The sequence below is a fragment of the Pseudorca crassidens genome, chromosome 2, assembly GCF_039906515.1.
Source record: "Pseudorca crassidens isolate mPseCra1 chromosome 2, mPseCra1.hap1, whole genome shotgun sequence".
Lineage (NCBI taxonomy): Eukaryota > Metazoa > Chordata > Mammalia > Artiodactyla > Delphinidae > Pseudorca > Pseudorca crassidens.
In genome coordinates, this window is record NC_090297.1 from 21352876 (window position 1) to 21361699 (window position 8824).

The 8824-nt window shown below is 50.2% G+C and overlaps 1 long non-coding RNA gene across 1 annotated transcript; it reads left to right on the plus strand.

Moving 5' to 3' along the window:
- The first annotated feature begins 430 nt into the window (after positions 1 to 430).
- Positions 431 to 8525, plus strand: LOC137218371 (uncharacterized). The gene is made up of 2 exons (XR_010940682.1): positions 431 to 534; positions 7143 to 8525. It is a non-coding gene; the product is annotated as an uncharacterized lncRNA (long non-coding RNA).
- The last annotated feature ends 299 nt before the right edge of the window (positions 8526 to 8824 follow it).

Below are 8824 nucleotides of genomic sequence, written 5' to 3' on the forward strand. Positions count from 1 at the left end.
GCAGCCACACCCCGCCAAACGCCCTGATTGGCTCTCTGCCCCACCTGCCTGGTGCTTCCGGGCATTCCATTGGCCTGAGTAGAATGTCAGTTAAATAGTTACGCAAACGACGTACTCAAGGGTACTGTCCCGGGAGCTCCACCCTAGCTACTTCCGTAATCGGAGTAAACAGCAAGGGGCAAACCAAGTGAAGTGGGGGTGGATTTTAAACTAAACCAACTCCTAAATTCAAAGTAGGAAAATCCCACCTAAGAAAGTGTAAAAACGCGTACAAAGTGTATTGAGAGGCTAATTCGTCTTGTTAGAGTTCAAATAACCAGTACCTTTGGTGGAAGGAAGGGGCCAAGCCTATGAACTTTCTGTGGACACCCCTAAAGTTGGTGGTAGTTTTATCCCTTCCCTCCCGGTCTCAGGCCGGGCAATGAGTAGGGTGGGGAGAGTGAGTCATAGGCTCCAGCTCGCTGTTAAAGGATCCGTCCGGGGCGAGGCCTGGGGTCCTGGGATTGGGAGCTGGTTCTGAAAGGCCAGGGTCAGGTGAGTTGGACCCTGGTTCAGCCGCCACCGCACTCTGACCACAGACAGCTCTCTGAACTTACCTGAGTCTCAGTTTGTCCTGCAAAGTAAGAGTAGTCATGTCTGCCTCGTGCCCTGGGGTATTTGTTAAGGATTCATGCATGAGTGTGTATATGTGCGCCTTGTCGATTATAAAGGGTTGCAGGCTGGGTATCAGTGTGACAAATTCACCTGTACCTCAGTTAGTTCTCTAGAGCAACTTTGTAAGGCAGATACTGTCCTCGTTTTGCAGAAGAGGAAACTGAAAACTCCATGACTTACCTTGAGTCACCCAGGGAATTTGAAATGACCCTGGGTCTCAAACCTATATCTTTTGGCTTCCATTCCCGTATTTCTCCCCTACAGGTGTGGTGTCCCCTGAGAGAGACTTCCCTCCCCCAACCCCTTAGCATTCCAGGGAGGGACTTGAGGGTGCCAGGCCAGTCCCCCATCTCTCTGGTCACCATAAACTTAGGCACAGGCCACCCCCCAGCTATTGTTAATCACCAAGGTTCCTGGGAAAAGTGATCCTAGTGGTGCACCCGAGCTGTTTCTGGGGGCCTAGGAATCAGGAAGTGGGTAAGGGATGACACGTGGTTCAGAAACCCAGGTAGAATCCAGAACAAGACGCAGAAGCTCCAAGAGGGGCAGTCTCCATTCCAGGACTTAAATCCATGTCTCTCTGCTCTCAGAACTGGGCTCTTTTCACCACAGAATTGTTTTCCTCAGAAGGGCTGCCTTGGCTATAATTCCTAGTCCTTTTCCCTCTCTGGAAAGGAAGGAAGCCAAAAAGGGAGTGGGAGGGAGAGCAGCCTAAGACTTTAGAAGGGCAGAAACTACCAACTGGGTGGTGCCGACAAGGCCCCAGTGCATGCTGAGTCAGTGACCTCCAGGCTCAAGTTGGGCAGTGTGGTCTGACAACCAATGACTATTTAAATCCTGCCTGTGGCCACTGGGTGCTGGGAGGCAGCAGGTGCTATGTAGAGGTCAGTGACTTTAGGGGCAGACTGACCCAAGATGAATCTAAGCTCCACTACCTTCTAGCTCTCAGCCTCACCTAAGTCTTCTCTAAAATGGGAACAGAGCAGTTGTGAGTATTCAATGAGTTAATTGTGGAATTAATGAGTCATGTGTGTAAAGTGCCTGATAGCTATTTATTCATTCATGGATTCATCCATTCAGTAAAAAATTATTACACACCAACCATGTGTAGGGCAGCCTGCCAGTGGTGCAGCTACAATGAGGAGCAAAACAGACTCAGACCCTCATGGAGCTTACAGTTTGATGAGGAAACAAGTTGTTAAACAAATGATCAGACAAATCAAAATACAATTAGAAACCGTGATAAGGAACAGGAGGCAAAGTACAATGTGTTTATGAGAGTAAATGTCAGGGAATGGGGTGGGGACACAGGAAGCTTCCTGAAGAGGTGAGTTGGTGAGTGGGGGTTGACTAAGCAGCTGGTGGTTGGGAGAAGTGTTGCAGGCCAAGAGAAAGGGTGTGGAAGGCATCTAGGCCAAGGGGGATAGTGGCATTGGGGAGGGAGGGCGGAGCTGTTGCTTAGAGCCTAAACAAATAAGGTGTTAACAGGGGAGGGAACCTGGCCTTGAAAGTGAGGCAGTTCTCCAAGGGTCTGTGTTCTTTTCTGATAGTCCCTGCTTTGAGGCCAACCCACCTGGGTTTGAATCTTGGCTCTGCCATCTCATCTTGGACTGTATGACCTTAAGCAGTCACCACACGTCTGTGCCTCGGCTACTCTTCTGAGAAATGGGAATAGTGCTAGAAGGGCATAAGGTGGAGAGTGAGGATTCAGTGTGGAAATGTGTATAAAACATTCTGGCGCACAAAAGTCACTCCATAAATGATGCTTGGTCTTCGAAGCATGGAAGGAAGTGAGCCTGAGGCAGCAGATGCATTTGGAGATGCATTTGGGAGAGAGCTGATATAAGCACCTGTGCACTGGCCAAGTTGTCATCTGACCTTAATTGTCATAGAAGACTTTGGAGTCAGGCAAGCCTGGGTTCAAATCACATCTATACCAATTCCTAGCAGTGTGACCTTGGGCAGGTGATGTCACCTCTCTGAGCCTCAGTTTCCTTATCTGTAAACTGGGGATCATAATTGCTTCTATTTCCCAGAGCTGTGAAGATTAAATGAGATAATAAATGTGAAGTAGTTAGCACGGTAGTTGGCACATAAGTAGCAGTTGTTGAGTGTTCACCTTAATAATAGTTATTATTATTATTGATGTCAGCAGTTACTACCTGTACTAGATAAGATTCTGGGGCTTTGCTTGAAGGTTGTCTGGCAACAGGAGACTTTGTTTCTCCTTTTAGGCAATGGAGATAGGTTGCTTTCAGAGGGAGTGGTATTGTGCATCTTAATACTAATACTGGGAATTCCCTGATGGTCCAGTGGTTAGGACTCCACGCTTTCACTGCCAAGGGTGTGGGTTCAATCCGTGGTCAGGGAACTAAGATCCCACAAGCCACACGGCACTGCCAATAAGCACTAACTTTGAGCATTTGCTATGTGCCAGCCATGTGCTAAGTGTTTTATAGGTATTAACTCATAAATTCTTACAGCAGTCCTATAAATTAGGGCCTGTTATTATCATCATTTTACAAATGAGATAAAGGAAGCACAGAGAGGTTAAGTGACTTGCCCAAGGCCAGCCAGTAGAGAAACAGCATGGCTGGAGTTTAAACCCAACCTTGGAACTTGAGAGGGATTGCTGGTCTTGAGGGGCAAGCCCTCCCTCTACTACCCAAGGAGTTATCACCTGGAACGATGAAATAATTCATTGCCCATAAATCCCAGGTTCTGAAGACCAAGCCCCATTCCTTTCCCCCCAATTCTAAAAAATAACCCCTGCCTGTTTCCTGTCCCCTGAGGCTGATAAGATCAGGGAACAGAACTTCTCCCTCTGCAAGGGGAAGCAAAAAGACATGTAGAGTCACCAGAACTGGGTTTGAGTCCCAGCTGTGCCACTTAATGGTTCTGTCTTAGCCAAGTCACACCCTCTCTCTGAGCCTCAGTTTCCTTATCTATAAAACAGGGATGATAATAGCTCTGCCTACAGGGCTGTTGTGAGGAGCAGAAAAAACAAGTCCTGCATAAACTATAAAGTGCTCTCAGCACAAGCCTTCCTCTCCTGTTGCTATGGGGATGGCAAGCACTCCAGGAAAGCAGCTGAAGCCAGTATAGCGTATAGCAGGAAAATTGCCATCTCTGGAAACAGTCCTGGATTCGAGTCCCAGAGCTCCCTTTTATGCCTGAGTGACCTTGGGGAAGTCTTAGCCTCAGTTTTCTCATCTATAAAATAGAGTGAATAATACTGATCTTGTAGGGCTGGAGACAAAACATAGTGAAAGAATGCATAAAAAGCCATGAGCCAATGCCTAGTACAGAGCTGGCAGAGCACAGTCGGCTAAGGGATTCTAGGGATTCAGAGCAGAGGGACTAAGGAGAATCACCCTGGCCGCTCCACACCACCCCTGCCTGAGGGCAAGAGGGTGGAGAGTACTGTGATCAGAGCCAGAACGGACTCCAGCCACTGCCCTGCCTCTGGCATCCTCAGCTCTGGCTGGGTCCACTGCATCTCTCTCTCTCTCTTTCTCTCTCTCTCTCTCTCTCTCTCTCTCCCCCTTTCTCGTCAAACAAGTTCTTCTCCACTGAGCAATCCCAGGGGGCCCCCGAACCTCAGTTCCAGCCAAGCTTGCAGGCTTTCCCCGCCTCCACATCCTGAATCCACAGCCTTTGCATTTGCCATTCCTTCCACCTGGAATGCTCTCTCCTCCCGGAGCGACTTTGATGGGGAAGGTGGGGGGCGGTGCTGGAGGGAAAGGATCTGGAATGATGCTCCCCCACCACCTCACTCCCCTTTCCTGCATCTCCCACACTGCAAGCCTGACCTCCCCCTTCCCAGCGTGGGGGACGAGGCAGCACCGGGAGGGGTAGGGGAAGGGGGAGGGCTCAATGAAGGGCCCTCTATGGGGTTTTTCACCTGCTCAGAAGAGGCAGACAGAAATGAAAGCTCTAGAAAAACGCCTGCCGCTCTGCTCCCGAGGCCCCAGCTCGGTGAAGCCTCCCTGCCTTCCCACTGTGCCATCTTCTCTCCCTCCCCCTCCTCCTGCAGGCAGGTGCCACACAGTCAAGGAACATGTGTGGGTGGCAGGCCAGAAAGACTTGAGTTCAAATCCCATTCCTGCTGCTTACCCAGTGAGTGGCCTTAGCAAGCTGTTTGGCCTGCTTACACCTGATTTCTTTGTAAAAGGACACAACAATCCCTTCTTCTGAGGCTGCTGTGAGGACTAAGTAAGATGCCAGATGAAAGTGCCGGGGCGCAACCAAAGCGCTCAGCAATGGAGATAATAACAATGATGGCAAACACACCCAGTGCCCATGTGTGCCTGGCACAGCTCTCAGTACCTTGCATATATTAGCCTATTTAATTCCTGGTGAGGTGGATACCATTACTATCCCCATTTTACAGATGAGGACACTGAGGCACAGAGAAGTTCTATAACTTACACAAGGCCACACAGGCAATGAGAGGCAGAGCTTATCTCTGTTCTTACCCATCATACTATGATGCTCTCAGTGGTAGTTTTATCTGCTTTTATCTGTACTGACTCTATGCCCTCAGTAAGTGCATGTTATTCTTTTTTTCCTCCCACCTTCAAAATCCTGCCTGAATTTTCCCTCCTTGGTTACATCTTCCAGTCTATTAATTTAATGAGCATCTATTGCTGACAGCTCTGGCCAGGCCTGGGCTCGGCACTGGGGACCCAGGGATCAATCCACTCAGTCTCTGCCTCGAGTGGCTCCCAATCTGGTGAGGGAGAAAACACATACATAAAAATTACAGTAAAAGAGGCAGACACCAATTGCAGCAGGAGCTGTGAGCTCACAGAAGCATAGAACTTAACTGGAGGATTGGGGCAGGCTTACCAGAAGAGGAGTCATTTGAGTGGGGTCTTGAAGGGTGAGTAGGAATTCCTCAGACAGTTATGAAGTAGAGACATAGAATATGATGTATAGTGCAGACCCTGCAAGGGAGACTGAGTCAATAAAGGCTAGAGAATAACATGCTGGGGTCAGTTCTATGCCAGGTCTTGTACTGGGTGCTGCAGATACAGAGGTGGAAAGAAATTAACTGGGCCTCCAGGGAGCTTACAGACTTGGCGTCAGGGGATGGAAAGCAACAAGTAAAGCAAAAATAGCAACATTAAAGAAAAATCCAGAGGGGCTTTGGGACTACCAAAAAAGAGACCTAAGCTTGTCAGTGGGTCAGTGAAGGCTTCCTGGAGGAGTAGTTGATGTCTAGGCTGAGATTTAAAGATCAGAGCCAGATTATATCACCTACCACCACCCCAGCCATTACGTAAATTCAACATAAAAACAAAACCAACTGTAAAATGAGAGTAAGGAACTCCAATAAACTTCAGATTTTTCTGATGAACACTATATAAATGTTTTTTAAATTATCATACATCAAATTATTTTTTTTTAAATAATGTTTCTAGTGCCCCTCCTTTGCTGGTGTTCTAAATACATGCTGCTCTGCTCATGGGGTAATCTGACGGGGTGACAGGCCAGAGGGAGTCAGCCAGGGGAGAGTTGGGGAGGGTGTGGCGGGCAGGGGGAATTTCGCATAAGTACAAAGGCCCAGAGGCAAGAGAAAAGATGGCATGTTGGGGAAAAATGGAAATCCTTTGATGAGAGCTGGCAAATGGGACGAGGTAGGGGACGGAGAATAGGACTGGATTCTAAGGGTGCTGGGGAGGCACGGAAGGGTTTTAGCTGGATGTGCCATGATCAGATGTCCCTTTTGCAAGATCATTCTGAATATTGCTAGAGACCTTTTTGTGGTTTGAATTCATTCATGCAAGAGACACCAAGTACCCACTATGTTTCAAGCACTGACCCAGATGCTGGGGCTGCAAGAGAGAATTAATTAAGGGTTCTGCAGACAGAGCAAGATGTGGCAGGGACATTGAGTGCCGCTTCTACAGAGCGGTCTGAGTGTATAGAGGCTTGGATTGTGAAAGGGTATGGCTTTCACAAAAAGAAAGCCAAGCCCTGTGCTGGACAACGAAGCAGTGAGATGGGAGATGGCACTCAGGGAACCTGCAGGCTACTTGCAGTGGAGAGACCGACAACTCCTAGGAGAGAAGAAGGAAGGAATGAAAGCAGGAGTAGAGGCAATGGGTTAGGGGTGGAAAATCCTGATCCTATAACCTCCCTAGAAGGTGGCCAAGTGGGCAGAGGGGCAGAGGCCCTGGCCAACCCCGTCAGCACCCCCATGCTTTCTTAGCCCTGCTGAGCCTTGCAGCTTGTCTCCTCCTGGCTCCAGAAGTCAGACCAAACCCTGAAGGAGAACAGAGGCGGGTGAGGAGGGGGCGGGCGGGAAACAAGCCCAGGCCTCTCACCCCAGCAGGGCCTTCCTTCCCAGTGGCTGGAGCCAACCCTGCTGAGGAGCCAGAGGTTACAGGGGAGGATTAAGGAATTGGTTGCTTTTTTACCCAAATTGTGGCTGCATTTCTCTCTCTTTCTTTCTCTTTCTCTCTCTCTTTTTTTTTTTTAAGAAAGAAAAATGTTCCTGTGCACGCACCCAGAGGCTTTTGCAGGAGGCGGCTATTGGAGAACCAGGAAAACAAGCCAAGAAACAAGAGAGAGGAAAAAGACCACGCCTCGCTTGGCAGATTCCTAATGGCCCAGGAGACCTGAGGCTTTACAGTGGGAGGCCGGTGGGGGCTGGCTCGGGTGGGAGGGAAGGGCAGGCCGAAGGACAGCCACTTGCTGGCCAGTGACCTTGGGCGGGATGCTGCCTGCTTCCCTCTGGTGAGAATGGGGAGGAGGGGGCAGGGGCAGGGCTGGCTGGCTGAGGTCACAGGAAGGCCTCTTCCAGCCTGAAACGCGATCTCGGGATGTGGGGCCTGCCAACCTGCAGCGACCCTGGGCCAGCAGAGATGAAAGGCTGCCTGTCCCCAGCTTCCGGACCCCCGAGGCCCCAGTGCCTCCAACTTGAAGGGCAGCAAAGCTGCTGCAGCTGGCTGAAGCCAGTTGCTGGGCTCTCCCCGCCCCACACACACCTGATGTCATCCAACCCTCCCTTCCCTGTTTTGCAGAGGACACTCAGGCCCAGAGAGGGCTGGTGGCCTGCCCGAGGTCACACAGCAAGTTGGAGGCTGAGCCAGGACTCAGCCTTTGTCTTTGGACTCCAAAAGTCTTTGGACTCCAAGTCCAGGCCTCATCCCTTTCCCCGAAACTTGGCTGCCTGGGGGCTTACCCTGGGGAGTTGGAGAGACCCAGGGTTAGGGAGGACAGTTGGGAGCTGTGTCTGTTTGAAGTCACGACTTAATGTTGATTAAAGTGCCTTTTTTAAAAAAAAAAAAACACAAAAAGAACGTTCCCAGCCCTTGCCATGAGCCTGGACTTGCTCTGCTGGCAGGGGAAGGAATGCAGCTCTGGCCGCCACAGCTGCTGGTGGCCAGCTGCGGCCTCAGCTCCTGCCGCTCCCACCCCAGCAGGCAAAGGGACAAAGGCCTCTTCTCAGCCTGTCCCCTCCAGCCCCCTGGATCAGTGGGGGCAGAGCAACAATCAGGAGACTCTGTCACTGACCAGCTAAGTCGCTCTTCCTCTCTGGGCCTTAGCGCCCTTTCTGGAAAATGGGGGCAGAGTATCTGCCTGGCCTATGTCTCAGCACCACTTTGAGGTTCCAAAGAGGTAAAGTTACAGAAATACAGACCTCTCAGCACCTTCTTCTGCCTGAGGGTCAGCCTACTCAGAGACCCCTCTGCCTCAAAGGCCCCTCCCTTCCTCACGCTTCACCTGGCCAGCCCCAGCTTGCTCAGTTCAGCTCAGCCGGACCATCCCTCGCTCTGGGGAGCCCTCCCTCACCTCCAGACTGTGATGCTCCTTCAAGGTATTTATCACTGTTGTAATTAAATAATTAATTGTGTAATTGGCTCTGTCTCCCCACTAAAATGTGAATTCTGTAATAATAATAGCTGACACAAAAGGCTTACCCAGTGCCAGAGACTTTCCATCTATTAACCCATTGAATCCCTGTGCCAGGTATGATTAGTTTTCCCATTTTACAGATGAGGAAACTAAGACAATGAGAGATTTAGTAAATAACCTGACCTCACAGCAAGCTGGAGGCTGAGCCAGGACTCAATACAAAGAAGTTGCAGAGGGCTTCCCTGGTGGCGCAGTGGTTGAGAGTCCGCCTGCCGATGCAGGGAACACGGGTTCGTGCCCCGGT